At 38.2% G+C, this 16,571-nt stretch overlaps 1 protein-coding gene across 1 annotated transcript in view; it reads left to right on the top strand.

Moving 5' to 3' along the window:
- The first annotated feature begins 8,377 nt into the window (after positions 1 to 8,377).
- ETS1 (ETS proto-oncogene 1, transcription factor) overlaps positions 8,378 to 16,571 on the top strand; it is a 196,788-nt gene continuing 188,594 nt past the window's right edge. The window contains exon 1 of the mRNA XM_069080275.1: positions 8,378 to 8,480. The gene's annotated coding sequence lies outside the window, so the exon portion shown is untranslated. The remainder of the gene's footprint in view (positions 8,481 to 16,571) is intronic.

Here is a 16,571-nt window from a genome sequence, read left to right as displayed (position 1 = left end):
AATGCAAATCATTCTTAAAAGTGTGCTCCAGGGCAGGTAGGTGATAGAGTGAATAGAGCACTTGCTTTGGAGTCAGGAGGACCTGAGTTCAAATCTGACCTCAGACACTTGACAGACTTTCTAGTTGTGTGATCTTGGGCAAGTCACTTAATCCCAATTGCCCTGCCTTCTCCCCTCCAAAAAAAAGTGTGCCCTACATGCATTTTTTTCTAAAAAGCTAAGTAGTTAAACATTTTCCAACACACCACTTTGAGAGAGTAAGGCATAAGAAGATTGAAAAGGTAGGAAGGGGACAGATAACAAAGGGCTTTAAAAGCAAAAAAAATATATATATATATTTGATCCTTAGGGTACAAAGGAGACACTAGAGTTGATTAAATGTGTACATGTGATAGCATGGTCAGATGTGAACTTTAAGATCACTTTGACAGCTGAGTGTAGGATGGACTGGAGTGGGAAGAGACGAGGTGGGGAAACCAACCAGCAAGACCAACCACTATGGTGGTTACAGGGTCTGAGAAGAGTTCATATACAAGTGATATTAAGAGAGTAGAAATGACAGGATAGGATAGGATAGCAACTGATAGGATATGGGGTGAGGGTGTTGTGAGAAAGAGTGAAGAGTTGAGGATGACACCTATGCTGTCCAACTGGGCAACTGAGAATATGTCAGTATCTTTAACAGAAATAGGAAAGTTCAGAAGCCGGGAGAGTTTGGGGGAAAATAGAATGAATTCATTTTGGATGTGTTGAGTTAAGATGGCCTTTGAGGCATTCAAGATATCTAACAGTCAGTTTAAGATGCAAGCTTGGAGGTTAGGTCAGAGATAGATGAATAGATCTGAGAATCATCTGAATATCCAATCTATTGCCAGATCTTGTCATTTGTACCTTCACAGTATCTCTTGTATACATCCCTCTCTCTCCAGCATAAAGTTACCATTATAGTTCAGACTCTGATCACTGCTTACCTGGAGTATTATAATAGCTTCCTAATTGGCTTCCCTGCCTCAAGTCTCTGTGCTCCAATGCATTCTCCACTCAACTGTCAAAGTGCTTTACCTCAAGCTCAGGTCTAACCATGTTACTACTCCCTTCCCCAACCATACTGACCTCAAGAAACTCCTGTTTCTTCACTGTTGACAGCATCAAATTTAAAACCTTACATATGTTTTTTTTAAAACCTTTCACAATTTGGTTCCTTATTACCTTTCCAGTATTCTCATTCTTTATTGCAAGTATGATTTGACTATGCTAGTCTACTAACTAATGCCATTGTATATGGCATTCTATTTTCCATCTGGGGGGTACATGTATGTAAACAAGACATCCCTTTCTCTCAAGGAGCTTACAATCTAAAAGTCACTCTATTTGGGAAAGCAACATCTGTATCTATCTTGCAGTAGCAGACAGTGAAGTGAGTTTTCTTTTAAGGAATAGAGAATACAGCCCTCAGGCAGCCAATTGGCATACATTTTCCAGAAGGAATGGTAATATTGATTTGATTACTCTTCCTAGGGCAAAATGGAGAAAAAAGGTGGTAAGGTATATGAAAAGGTATCCCAAGATGCTCAGGGCTGTTGGAAATGAAGCAGGGTTCAGCTAAATATAGACCTTGAGGTAAGTTTTCACTCACTACATGCCAACCAAGCCCAGCCTCAGGGTGGAGTTCCAATATGAGTAGATTAACTCATCCAGACTGGAAGGCATGGTCCAGGAAAGGAAAGTCTATTCTAAGAATTAAGGGAAATATGAGTAAAGACATGGAAGGATGAACAGCCTGCTATCTCTGGGTGAAGGTGAATAGGGTACTTAGATTGAGCCGCTGGACTCTAGAGGCTTAGTGACTAAGAGCAGTGTGATTCTCTATAGGTTTTGATTTTCCCAAATTTTAATTTCTCCACTGTCTGTCATTAAAACCATTGATATACTGGATTTGGAAGAGCATTGCTACAAGCTTGCCAGAGTCAATGTTGGGAAACTTCCTTTTATAAACCTCACCTACACTATTTCCCAAGTTATTCATCTGGGACATCCCAAACTATTTGATATTGTAGAGAAGACAAAATAGAAAGTTCAATTTGAACAATTATGGAGTAACATATTGTTGCCCTTGGATGCTTCTGCCAAGAAATCTGGCTTCTCCCTATAGTATCTGGAAAACAGAAGCACAAAACACCTGCATGCCAGATGTGCACACGTGTTTGCATGCCATGGCTGATCTGTGTAAGGAAAGAGTCAAAGGCTTTGATTTAGGCCATGGAAAGGAAAGGGATCCATGATGGAACACAGAAGAGGTTCCAGAGCTGGATTATGAATAGAAACAGGTTCTACTGTCCTTCTGGACCTCCTTTCCTCTTAGTTTTTTGGTTTTACTTTTTGTTCTGTATGACATGAAGGTACTAGCAATGCTAAGTTATACTGGTTGGTATCTTGATTATGTCCCCACCTCCAATCTGATAATTACTTTGGATGCTGCTTCCTCATAGATTCTGGGGATATTCGTTTGATTACAGGATTCTCCTGTAAGTGGGCAGCATGACTGAGGGTGGAGGAAGAAGGAAATAATGGGTATAATACAACAGACCATGGTCATCTGCTTTTTGCTTTGCATCCTTTATTGTACCCTTCTCTGTTTTCAACCATCATGTCAGTCTTTTCTTCTCATGCCTATTCTTATTCATCTTTCTTGCTGAGGGGGAAAAAAACAAATACAACAACACAGGATTTCTAACACAGCTGTAGCCAAACAAAAGTTTGAAGTAAATGGCAGAAATCTGGATCAGATTCAAATTTGTCTACTTCTCCAGATGACTCATTCACACCACTATTTGGAAACTTCCAATGGAACCAACCTCTCTTTGTCTAACAATGATAACTGTTAATGGACCCAGGATGGTTGGGAAGGTCTCCCTCTTTATATACACTAAAAGACCCCCTCACTTTTTCATCATGTAATAGGCCTAGGGTTAGTGATGGAGAAGCCTGGTCGGTAATGAGTAGGAGCCTGTGTCTCTCACTCATTCTCTTTAGTTTGTTGCACACCTATCTCAGTATTGGCAGGCAAGATTTAATTAAAACTTCTATTAGGGCATAGAGTTGTCCTGAAAGGCAAATACAAAGATAGCCAATGGATAATATGAACCAGGTATAAGACAGGTATTTATTTCCTATACATAAAAATAAATGTTAAACATAAAAAACTACAAGGCTGAATTTGACAGAAATGCACTTAGATACATAGCATTCAATCATAATCAAATGCATCTGTTATACTTTTCTGGGAGAATGATACTTAAACCTCTTATACATACACACACATATGTATATATTTGATATATACTAATTAGGTGTACTACATTTCACCTCAGCTTTATATCAACCCAGAGACAGGGTGGATGTCTTTTGGAAAGCCGGACCAGGGTTAGAGTTCATTACCTTGTTGGTGGTCATCTGTTCAAAGAGTGCTGGAGTAGCTCTCAGGAAGTCCTCTTCTGGCTGCCAGATGGTTTTACCCATAGAATCCAGGATGTCTGAACCTCACTGACTTTCAAGGTTGCCTCCAATACTGGACATGTCCATCTGGGAATCAATAGTCAGTACCCTAAGGACAAACACAGAATAACCAACTCAAAATCCAGACTCAAACTTACCAAAGAAGGACATAGGCTTTAGTTACCAAGTTCTTATGGTTATAGGTCCACCAGTGTATGGGAAAGAGCAATTGTCCTTCCCCTTCCATTCACAGGAAGCATCTTGAAACAGTCCTGCTATGATTCAAAGCAGGAAAAAGAAGAGAGGAGAGGGAGCCAGACAATTTTTTTTTAAGTTCACTAAGTCATTGGCTCTTCCTACCAGGTAGACAATGGGGGATTGCTCTGTGAACTCAAAGAGCAAGGGTCCATCCAAGCTGAGTCATACATGGTTACTCAGAAGCAATCAAAGATGACCATCATCAATGATAATGACATACTCATTATCCCCAAAACACTCAAGTGTTGAATTATACATGGCTGGGAAAAGGAGGGAAAACCCAAGTTACATTCAACTCTAGGCAGCAATTTTTAACCTGGTTATCTATTACTGAAAAACAAAACAAAACAAAACTTTAAAAAAATATTTCAATATAATTGGTTTCCTTTGAGATTCTATGTATTTATTTTATCTATTTAAAATTATTGTTCTGCAAAGGGGTCAATAAGCTTTAGCAAATTGCTACAACGATTTTTTGTCTATAACACAAAAAAAGATGAACAACTCCTGTTCTAGGGAGTGTCTTCTCTTATACATGTAAGTGAAGTATAAATATAACGAGCAATACTTGGCACCAATATAATATTTTAAGGTTTACAAAGCACTTCACATATGCTATTCCATCCTCTTAATGAGTACCAGAGGCACTCTTATCCCTGTTTTACAGATAAGAAAAGTGAGGCACAGACAGCCTGGGTGACTTGCTTGTGTCCTCATGGATGATAAATATCAGAGACAGGATTTAAACTCAGATCTTTCAGGATGCTAAGTGTAATGTTTTTTTTTTCATCACACCATACTGGTTCTTCATTAGGCATACTACCTCTTTCTGAAAGTACCAAGAGAGAGAGGTAAATTAACTCCTACACAGAATATGGAGAATGAAATCATTCACAGTGTGTGTGCACCCACATATACTCATGAGTGTGTTTAGGGGAAGGAGGTAATGCAAGTTTAGATCCTTTAGGGCAGAATACAGTTTTTGTTGTTGGTGGTCGCACCCCACCCCCAAGGGGTATTCAGGAGCCAGTCAGAACCTATTTGGGAGAGCTGTTTTTTAAAATTTAAAATTTTGGTATGAGCAAATATACCTCAGAAATCTGAAAATGCTACAGATCATAGTTTGGTTTAGTATTTTGTTGATTGACTAGACTTAAGGAAGTGATGGAGAAAAACTTAAAAGTATGCTGTGCATACATCGCCCCCCCCCCCCAGCCAATTGTTAAACATTTACCAGCATACTCTTGCTTTTTTTTTTCTTTTTGGTCTTTTTGGAGAGGAGAAGGCAGGGCAATTGGGGTTAAGTGACCTGCCCAAGGTCACATAGCTAGTAAGCGTTAAGTGTCTGAGGCTGGATTTGAACTCAGGTCCTCCTGACTCCAGGCCACTGCTCTATTCAGTGTACCACCTAGTTGCCCCTCCTGTTTTTCATCTTAAAGACTAAACTCTTGTCTTATTCTTTACCTGTATGCTTGTAAGACTTTTCTATGTGGGATATTCGATCCCTAAACTCTACAAGTGAAGATGACATTGCTAATAGTATTGCTTCTTATGAATGATGGGAATTTCTTTATGTAATTATACTATAGCAGGGATGGCTTATGTTATACCATTCACATTCCCGGACTTAATCTTTTAGAACAACCAAACACACCTAGCAGAGATTGGAGTTAACTTGGTTGTAGAAGTTGAAAATATACTAGAATCAGGGGTTCTTAACATATGTGGGGAGGAGGGGAGGGAGGAAAGGGTAGGGGGGAGAGACAGAGAAAAAGAGACAGAGAGACAGAGACAGAGAGAGAGAATGAGTGAATGAGTGAGAGAGAGAGAGAGACAGACAGACAGACAGAGACAGAGAGGACTTGTTTAGAAATCTGGTGATGCCTTTCTCAGAATGAAATTCTTTTAAAAAATTCATATCGAAGGATGGGCTAAATTTTGGACATGTTCTCTCTCTATGTATACATACATGCACATACACTAGACATATGCATATGCAAACACACATACATACATTTATATATATATTATATATACACACACATACAGACAGAATATTTTTTTCCATCCAAGTTCATGAACTCCCAGAAATCTCAGCTTAAGAATATCTGCTCTAAATAGACAATTCTAAATTGCATATTTCTTTAGTTCACCATGGTAGAATGGGACAATCAAACCTCAGAATCATCTTAGTGATTTAAGTTCCAGTAGGAACTTAAAAAGGAATGATTTTGTTGTTCTTTCCATACAATAGGGGCAATTGGTCCAGGTCTCTAGTAGAGGAAAATGGTGAGCTAAGGAGGTTGATCAGAATCTAGAGAAACCTAGGGATAGCATGCTTATTAAACCTATACCATCAGGGGAGATTCTATAATAGAAAACCAAATAACAAAAATCCTTCCTCCTGGGCCTCTTTTTCCCTTGGCCCAATTGGTTGACTTTCTTAGTATAGCTATACCATATGCACAGCAAAATCTCATTTTCAGGGGAGAAATATCATGGTCTGGCGAGTTAAGCACTGGCATTACTATCAGAACTGTTTTTGAATATCAACTCTATCACTTATTAGCTGTGTGACTGTGGGCAAGTCTTTTAAATTCTCTGAGTTTCAGTTTCCATATCCATGAGTAAGTATAATGACATTTGTACAACCAACTTCAAAGAGCCTTTATGGGGGGAAAGGCTAAAAAAATGTAAGCTATCATTACTGCACCATTTAAAATGCAAATCTATTTTCATTTGACACAAGTGACAGGTAAGATTTGAAAGATTCTTGCAATCCTTTAATTATTTTTTTAAAATGAGCTTCCATAAAGTTGAATTTGCTCAGTTTTTCAAAGGAGGGGCACTATTATCTACTATCTGTTTTAAATAGACTTCTTGAAAATGACTAGTTTCTATTTTTTCAGAAAACTTTTTTTTGATAGAATGACCTTGGGTCCAAACTGCTATTGTATGTTCCTTACTATGATTCTGTGCCTGTGATAATGATGATGATTATGATTGATGATGATAGCCAGCATTTCTATAGTGATTTAAGGTTTGCAAAATACTTTACAGTAATTTCATTTAATCTTGACAACAACCCTGAGATGTAGATGCTATAATTGTCCCATTTTCCAGATGAGGAATTTGAGGCAGAGAGAGAAAGAGGCAGAGAAAGAGAGGTTAAGTGATTTTATTTTATTTTTTTGTCTTTTGGAGTGCAATTGGGGTTAAGTAACTTGCCCAAGGTTACACGGCTAGTGTTTTTGTGTAGGTGTTAAATGTTTGAGGTGGGAACCGAACTCGGGTCCTCCTGACTCCAGGGCCAGTGCTTTACTCACGGTTAAGTGATTTTCAAAGGGTCACATAGTTAATAAGTGTATAAGGAAGTATTTGAACCTACATCTTCCTGCCTCCAAGTCCAGTCCTTTATCCACTGCATTTGTGTAAACAGATACCATCTTAGCTCATTGAGAACTGACAAGAGACTTCTACATTAGTGTCAGGGCCCATGAAGCAGTGCCCACAGAGCTTCCTTAATGCATAAAAGCCGTCCCAAGTAAAGCAGGCATTTTAGTTTTACTTCCTAGTGAAATCTCCAGGTTTTTAGTAGGCTGGCTCTGTTCAATAATAGCTACATTCTCTTCTGTTTGCATTAAGCATTAAATGTCAGACAAATAGAGATAAATAAGCTTGATCCCAAGCAAGTCCCTGGGAATCCATAGTTTTAAGATCCAAGACAGATTCTTTGCTAACTGCACCTACAGAAATATTCCTCTCCTCTTTGTCCCTCTTGTGTGTAAAATGAGAGTTATTATAGGTGCTTTGAGATCTGACAGAGGCATTGGGCCAAAAAAAAAAAAAGCACTGAACCTAGAATTAAGAAGGCATGGGATCAAATCCTGCCTTTAGCATGCACTCCCTTCATGACCCCATACAAGTCATTTAAACTCAATTCCATCCTCTGGAAGATGAGGCCTAAAGGAGCTCTCTGTTCCTTTCTAGCTCTAAATTATGACCCAATGGTCTTTAGTCCTACTTCTGTCATTAGTCACTCCAAGTTTCAATGTCTCCATCAAAATGGGATTATACTCTCATTTCCTATGTCTAACTATTGTTTCAAGGAAAGTACTTTGTAAACATGTATATGAATTATATATAAAGGTTTCTATTACATATGTATATTATTCCCATATACATATGCCTAAATGTGTGTGTGTGCGCGCGCGCGCGATCGGGAAAGGATTTTGAGATTTTGAGCTGAAAGGAAGTCAAAGCAATGTGAAGCATTTCACAAATATAAAAACACCGTAGAGACTAGACCTAATGCACAGGCATATAATGAAAACCCATGATATTCCACAAAGGAAAGTTATTCCTCCTTAAACCCTAGTGTATTAGTTAGAAGGAACAGAAGAAGGAAGTGGAGAATCAGCTGAGACCCTCTTGCCCCAGCTAACGCCAGCAGCTTTACTATCTAGACAAAATTGGCTGATTCCGCGTGCTGTTGGTACTTTGATGGTATCAGAGGATAGTTTAGGATTACAGTTTTTTCCCCCTATCTTTCCCTGGCTTGACCACACCCCCCAAATTATGGAGGCAGATCTATTAGGAACATTATGGTCCTTGCATCCTCTTTAGCCTCTGAACAGAGGATTCCCGCAGGTAGTTGGAAAGAAACCACAGTCAAGTGTGGGAAGCTCAGGACACATCCTTCACTCTGTCTCTGAATCAGCTAAGTAGTAAGTGAGGGGTGGAATTTCTGTCTAAAATTTCTTAGTCTATCTTTTATTTTTTTTAGGGGAATTAAAAAGTGGGGATCTTCCAAGACACAATGAGCTTTCTTTTCCTCTTTTAAGATTCTTTTGTGTTTTCCCTAAACTGGTTTTCTAAATGCCAATATTCATTATTAGTTGCTACTCTTGTTTGTGTACTTTAAAATGTATATATTTTATAATTATGCCTATGTGCCTCCCTGTCCCCCTCCCCCCTCTACCCTTGTCTGACTTTTGTAAGGTAAAATCCAGTATGTTTCAGAGAGTTTCCAATTTACTTGTCAGGACCACGAAGCTGTTCTTTGGCATACTGGAGCATTTCCAAAGGAATAAAGCTTCAGTTAAAAGATTGAAGTTTCTTTTTGTCTTTCTCTTCTATTGAGGCTATCATTTTACATTCTTTTTCTCCTCAGCTTAATGAATTGCTTCTATGGAGAGGAAATTGCAAACTATTTGAATCCTGCAAACCCAACTTAGCTTTTTTGTGTTTTTTCTTTTCCCCCTCCTGGGTTATATCTCCCAGCAACCAAAGTACTGAGCAGTCCATAAAACTGTAGGTAAGACAAGGAAGTCTCAATTGAGAGATTTCTTTTTTCTTTCCACCCACCTCTGCATACCCCTGAACTGTAGAATGGGACTGGCATTAGAGAACAAGCTTGGAAGAAACTGTAGGCATGAAATGGTAATTCTAACCCGTTCTCTCTTTTTGTCAGGCTTTTCTACCTTTGCATGTGTCTTGTAATCTACTGTTAAATTCTCCCCATAGCCTCTTTTTCCATAACATTTTTTGCGAGCAAAGAGTTTAATAAACTAGGCTAGCTCTGGGACTGAGAAATTTCTTCACAGAGATTTTACTTATTGCACTGTGGATAAATTTTTCTGATCTTAAGACCAATTTTCTTCCTCTTTCATATCACTGTTGTGCAACTAGAAAAGAGATGTTTGTTAAACAACAGGAAATACAGATCTAAGAATGATAACCTAGTCAGATATATTTGATTTGGAAAAGTCTTGACACTTCAACTCTTTCATCAGTTGTGCCTCTGGATTTCATCTCTTCCTTTTTATCTGGAGAGAAAAGGTTTTCACTTCTTCAGTCATGGGGTCATAGGGTTGAACTGTTGCTGTTCCTGCCTTTATTGGTTTTGTTCAGATTTAACCTATTGTTTTAGGGAAGAGAAGACTAATGACTTAATGTTGGCAAAGTTCTTTGAAGATGAAAAGCCCTTTTCATGTGCTCACTATTAAAGTTATTAATATTAATATTTGGAGAAGGCATGCTGCTTCTAATTGTAAATCAGTGATTCCCATCTTTGCCAAGTCAATGGTGAAAAAACAAACAGCAGCAGCAGCAGCCACCCAACCTCTTCCGTCCTGGTTCTGCAGCCGATGGGTCTTCGAGGCCAAAATCATAATCCTAACAGGAAGGGTCTCCATGAACCTAGGTTTGTTACCACTACTGGTTGGATTGGGGGAGGGGGACAAGTAATTAAGGTGAATGAGGGTAAAGCAGTTTGATCTCTGGCAGTGTGTGGCCTTAGTAAGTGGAGAGTAAACACTGACCAAGTCTAATTGTCTGAATAAAAAGGTAATTTATTTAAAAGATTATCGCTGTGTGGTCTCATAAAAGAAAGAATATAAGCTGGGACTCATTTCAACTGGTTTTTACCTCTCACTATTTCTATGATGCAGATGTCTCTGGGAATCAATTTTCCCTCTGAAATGTGAACATTAATCCACTTTGTGAGAGGCACCATAGAATGGGGGATAGAGAGCTGGTCTTGGAATCATATAGATCTGGGTTCAAGTTCTGCCTTTGACACATCTTGGCTGTGTGACACTGAGCAATTCACTTAACTTTTCAGTGCTCTATGAAGTTACAGAAATCGAGACTAGAAATTACAGAGAAATGTGCTGACTTACATTGGTTAGAGAGGGTTTCCTCAGTAATTCCCTATGCCAGTGAAATCACTGTCTGTCCCTATTTACTTCTTGAAGACATTGTGAGAATAAGGAAAATAATATATAACATGTTTTTAAAAATTAAAGTACATGTGCAAGGCATTATTAAGTATATAACTATCAGTGAAACAGGAGTGATCAGTTTTTATATTGGAAAAAAATTTTTCAAGTCAAGAGAACTGAGCTTGCTTTGTCATTAGCAGCTTCTTTCCATCACATAGGCCTTTCCTTTACCTTGTCTGGACTAGTCCATTGCGGGTATAGTTCCCATTATTTCTCAACAACTTGCTAAAAGAAACACCTGTTGTCTGAGCACAGTATCTCTGCGTAGAACACTACTATGCATTCTCAACTGCTGTAAGAACTCCCAGGCCAGTGAAAATACTTTGTTTGCTCCTCTGCTATATGGCACTTATTATACTCTGACTTGCATTATAATTACCAAAATACTTGTCTTATGTGTGATATCTGAGTAAATGACTGAAATACCTTCAGTGGAAGGTAAGTTCCTTGAAAGAACTTACTTGCATCTCTCATATTCAGCTTTTTCTCCCTCAAGAATGCCAAGCATAATTCCTAATATATAGTAAGAATCCATAAGTATCTGTTGAATGAATGAAATGAGAGAGTATGAACTTCAGGGAGAGTCTAGTAAGGTCAGATTTCTCTCTTTTGTCAGACTCAGGACTTGCTGAGAATACCAATGCTAGAGATCTCATTATTTTCTAGTAAATAGATTAACCTTTCTCATCAACTCTTCTTTTTTAATCTCAAAGCTGAACTTATTGATTTAACCAACAACTTCTGATGGCAATTGACAAATATTCTGTAATCTTGTCATTGCAGTAAGTGAGTACCATGGCTACAGGGCCATTTTTTTCCCACAGCTACATACATGTGCTCCCCAAGGTCCAAATCTCCCTCTCATTTCTATCTTACTGAAGTTACTAGGTGGATGAGATGTCATGGCTATTGCCCTCACTCACAGATTTCAGGTGTGATACCATTTTTTTTATTATACCTAAGACTTTTGTTGGACTCTCAATGATTTGAGAAGAGGATGAATGGGTCTTCTCTGTTCCTTTAGTCATGAATAAGCTGGGACAGGAAGACAAGTACAACCAGAAGGTGTAAAACTTTCTTTCACTATTATTCATGTCCCACTCCCTCTCACCCTGTTCACCAGACATCAATCAGATGTCTGATTTCATTGGTTTGAGCAGCTCTCAGGTGAGAGAATTCTATCTACTAACTTAGGTAAGACCTTCCTCCCCCCCTGTAATTCCTAGTTTTAGAAAATTGCCTAGAGCAAAAAGACATTAGGCAACTAGATGGTGGAGTGGATAGAAAGCTGGGCTTGGAGACAGGAAAACCTGAGTGTTCAAATCCATCCTAAGATACTTACTATGTAACCTTTGGTAAATCACTAAACTTCTGTTTATTTCAGTTACCTCAGCTGTAAAATGGGGATAACAATAGCATCTGCCTCCCAGGATTTTTTTGAGTATCAAATGAGATATTTGTAAAGACTGATTCATTCTATTAGTCAACCAACAATTATTTGCTGAGCAAAATCCCTCTATAGATCAGTTGATGAATATTTATTGAATACCTACTATGTGACCTATACTGTGCAAAGTCCTCTTTGGGGTGCAGAAAAAGAAGCAGACACAGAGCCTGGCCATAGCAGGTGATATATAAATACTAGCTATAATGAGGAGGAGGAAGATTATGGTGAGGTAACTTTTTCAGGATTGCAACTAATTTGTGTCAGAAACTGGACTTGAACTCAAATATTCTTGGCTCCAAGGCCATTTCTATATACACTATGCTACACTGCATCTCACCCTGAGCATATCACAGAAATCAGAATTTAATTCCTGGGTGAAGAATGACATGAATCGTTTTGAAGGTTGTACCTTTAGAAAAAGGTGTACTTTCTAAATATTTTTAATGTTCAGTTTTCTCTGGGAAGCAAATTGGTGCTCCAGCATACTTTACCTGAGAGATTATTGTCTCCTTTGTTCGTAAAGTTGCAAAATTTTACCCATTATTTTCTCCAGTGTTGAGCATATTTTAGGGACCATTATGAACTAAGTCCTAGGTGGTACACTGGATAGAATTCCAGGCCTGGCTCCAGCAAGACCTGTATTCAAATCCAACCTCAGACATTTACTAGCCCTGTGTTTCTCAGCTGTAAAATGGAAATTATAAAAGCAACTGCCTCCAGTGTGGTTGTGAGGTATGTGCTTAGCATAGCATCTGACCCAAAGTGGGTGCTTAATAAATGCTTATTCCCTTCCCTATTCATTCCAAAAGGGAATTTGTTGAAATCCTGTGATAACATATTTGGTTCTCTAACTCTTTTTGTCAAAAAGATGTTGATTTTGCAGAAGAGATCTGGTTCACTGGAGGATAAACGACCGATTCATTCTACTAATCAACCAACAATTATTTGCTGAGCAAAATCCCTCTATAAATCAATTGATGAGTATTTATTGGACACCTACTATGTGACCTATATTATGCAAAGTACTCTTTGGGGTGCAGAAAAAGAAGTAGACAGTTCTTCCCCCCCAGAAGTCTATAATATAGTTGAGGAAAAGAGATACATGCACAAACAATAATGGTTAACAACAAAAATAATAAATGATTAAGAGCTAAGTCATATCATACCTATAGACTAAAGTTCTTTGGAGTAGAGGAAGCTTGATGAGAGCTACAGTGATGATTTTGAAATCTGAGAGGGATTGTCAAAATAAGCTGGTCTAGTACCCTCACTTTTTAGTGGAAGAAAGTGAGATCAGAGAGGTAAACTTGAGTTGCTCAAGGTAACATGACTCTTAGGAGGTAGATACAGGATTTGAACCCAGGTCTTTGAATCTATAATCTTTCCCGAATCAGAGAAGAGCTTGTTTCCCTTTTTAGAAAGAAGAAGAGATGTAATTGAACATGCCAGCCACCCCCTCAAAAATAAGGATATGCCAAGAATTTAGAGGGAGAAAAATGTGTAATGAACCCAGATAATAATATAATGGAATGAACAGAAAGAAGACAGTTTTTTAGGTCAAATGTCAAGAAAATAATTCTAACAGGAAGAACTATTATATAGTTTTCCCAAGAGAAGTGGTAAAATGGAAAACCCCATCATGTAAGTTATTTAAAATAGTGAAGCCTGTAATGCTAATTATTTTCAACAGTGCTTGAGTGAGGGCAACTTAGGGAAGGTTGTCTGGCTACTGCAGTGAAGAGGCCAAGAGAACTATAACTAGTAACTCTCAGAAAGAAGGGAAAATCTGGTAGCTGGCTTATGACTTTTGAAATACAGAAAATTAATCTATCAACAAGCATTTATTAAGCAGTTACTATGGACCAGGCAGTATACCAAGCACTGGAAATACAAAGAAACAGCAAAAAGAGTCTCTGTCCTCAAGATGCTTACATTCTAAAAGGGCAAGGGGACAACCTGTTCATACATGTATATATAACACTCATATATACACATACATATCTACAAAATACAAACAAACAAAGTAACTTTACAGGAGAAGTCACTAACTTGGGACTGGAAGAGAAGAAGGTCTTAGAAAGACCCCCCACCAAAGCTGTCTTTTCTTCTGAATCTTGAAGGAAGCCAGTGATTCTAAGAAGCAGAGGTGAGGAGGGAGGCATAGGGAACAGCCAGGGCAAAGTCATGGGTGAACTGTTTTGTAAAAGGAGCAAGTGGGTCAGCATGATTGGACCCTGTGATACAAGGAGGAGTGTAATGTGTAAAAAGGCTAGAAAGATAAGAAGGACACAGGTCATGAAGAGCTTAAAATGCCAAACAGAAGACTTTATATTAGATCCTAAAGATAATCTAGGAAGTCATCATAGCTTATTCAGCGATATATTACTATTATCCTTATAATTCATAAATCCAAAGGATTTTGGGGTTGGAAGACACCTTAGAGATCATCTAATTTAATTCATTTTTATAGATGAAGACAGTGAGATCCAGCTATCTTTCTATCACTCCAAAGAGCTATGATGCTGCTTGAAATTCCACTAAAGAAAAATTAAGGTTCTGCTTAGTCTTGATTTCAGCTTCAATTCCATTTCATTTTGACTCAGTTTAATAGAGAGTATTAATTGGGCTCGGATTACATGGAAAGGAGCGCATTGGGTCTGGGGCAAACCAGATGATAAAATAAGATACAGCCATTACTCTTAGGGATCAAACAATCCAATGGTTGTCCATACTGTGGTGGCCTTGTTCCCAATAGTCTCTGCTTCCTCCTGACAGATTCTCTGTGTCACAGGTGGCAGCCAGAACTTTTCTCTCCCTTCCTGTACTCCCCTTAAAAAAAAAAAGTTCCTGTATCTATTGCCAAAACGTCTAGTTTAAGAGCTTGTTTCCAAAGTCTACAGATGTCATGGAGCAGACCCTCCTGGAGAATAGGAATAGTAGCTCAAAAAAAGAGTCATCATCATGGTTGAATTCTTTCAAGTTGTCCTCTTGTTTCTCTGTACCATCAAACAACTTCCTGGTCAGTATTAAATACAATGAAGAGAGTTATAATCCTGACAATCTTTTCTTAGAAATTCACTAGTTTGGGGGGGAGGGTGGCGCTAGGTGGTGCAGTGAATAGAGCACTGGCCCTAGAATCAGGAGGACCTGAGTTCAAATCCCACCTCAGACACTTAACACTTAGTAGCCATGTGACCTTGGGCAAGTCACTTAACCCCAATTTCCCTGCCTTCCCCCCTCCAAAAAGGGAAAAAAAAAAGAAAGTCACTAATCTTTATATTTATATCAGCTTACTAAAGGGTCTTCTAACTCATCAAGATATTGGTTTTTTGCAGAAAGCTGCAATGTTTCCCCACTTCTGTTGTGCAATATTTCAGTGATAAGCTGATTCCTAACCATTAGACAAAGGATGATCTGAGTTTACTGCATACAATCAGGGCTATACTGAAGAAATGATCATGCCTGTTCTGTGAAATTCACACCGTCAGGCTAGGTATCCCAGAATGATGGAGAACTGGATAGGGAGGGTATGGACAGGGAACGGTCTGATAAATACTTAAGTACCATTTGCCCTAGGAAATAGAGTGTAAAGAGAATGGGGAATAAGATCCCTGGGTTCTAGTCCAGGTTATTCAGTTTTCTTTGAGAAACTCATTTAAACTCTCTGAGTCTCAGTTTTCATGTAAAATGAGATTAAATGACCCTCCAATATCCCTTTTAGTACTTGGTATCAAAGAATGAGACATCTTGGTGCCACTAGAGCACTGGACTTGGAGTTAAGAAGATGTGGGTTCAAATTTGGCTTCAGACATTTACCAGCTGTGTGACCCAAAGCAAGTCATTTGAGCTCTGTTTGCCTCAATTTCCTTATCTGTAAAATGGTGATTAAAAATAGTACCTATCTCTTAGGGTTGTTTTTAAGATCATATGAGATATTTGTAAAGCACTTAATACAGTGTCTGGTACATAGTAGATACTATATAAATCTAAATTATTATTATTATGGTTGGCCTCAGATAGTTACTAGCTTTGTGACCTTGGCAAGTCACTTAACCTCTTCATCAGTTTCCTCATCTATACACTGGGGACAATAGTAGCACCAGCCTTCTATGGTTTTTGTGAGGACAGAACGAAATAATATTTTTAAAGCATTTGGCAAAGCTTAAAGTGCTACATCAGGGCTGGCTATTATTATTACATCTATTTTCAGAAGTGGCAAATTTGTGTCAATTTGTTGTGTTTTACTATGCTTTGTTACAGAGGAGGATTAATGTGTGAGGAGATTTTCAGGGTGGAAAATGATAGTATGTAATAAAATGATAATAGCAAAGTGTTTAGAGCAGTGTTGCTACTACTGTAATACATATAATATAACTTAAAAATAGCCTAGGTAATAGCAAATCAGTTTCATATACAATCCTCTTTGTATTCTTTGCATGCTGAAAGAATCATGTTTGTTGATGTTTGCTAAATTCACAATAAAAAAAAGGAAAATAGAAAAGATGTCTTACAGTTTTAAAATCCTATGATTCTCTGATGTCCCTTTTCATGAATGAATTTCTCTAAGCTGTTTGAATATTGTGTTC

The sequence above is a fragment of the Petaurus breviceps genome, unplaced genomic scaffold (assembly GCF_028583685.1).
Source record: "Petaurus breviceps papuanus isolate PSGF00001 unplaced genomic scaffold, PetGlider_PUasm1.0 91133, whole genome shotgun sequence".
NCBI classification, from domain to species: Eukaryota; Metazoa; Chordata; class Mammalia; order Diprotodontia; family Petauridae; genus Petaurus; species Petaurus breviceps.
Note: the sequence above shows the minus strand (reverse complement) of the source record. Positions and strands in the feature narration are given on the sequence as shown.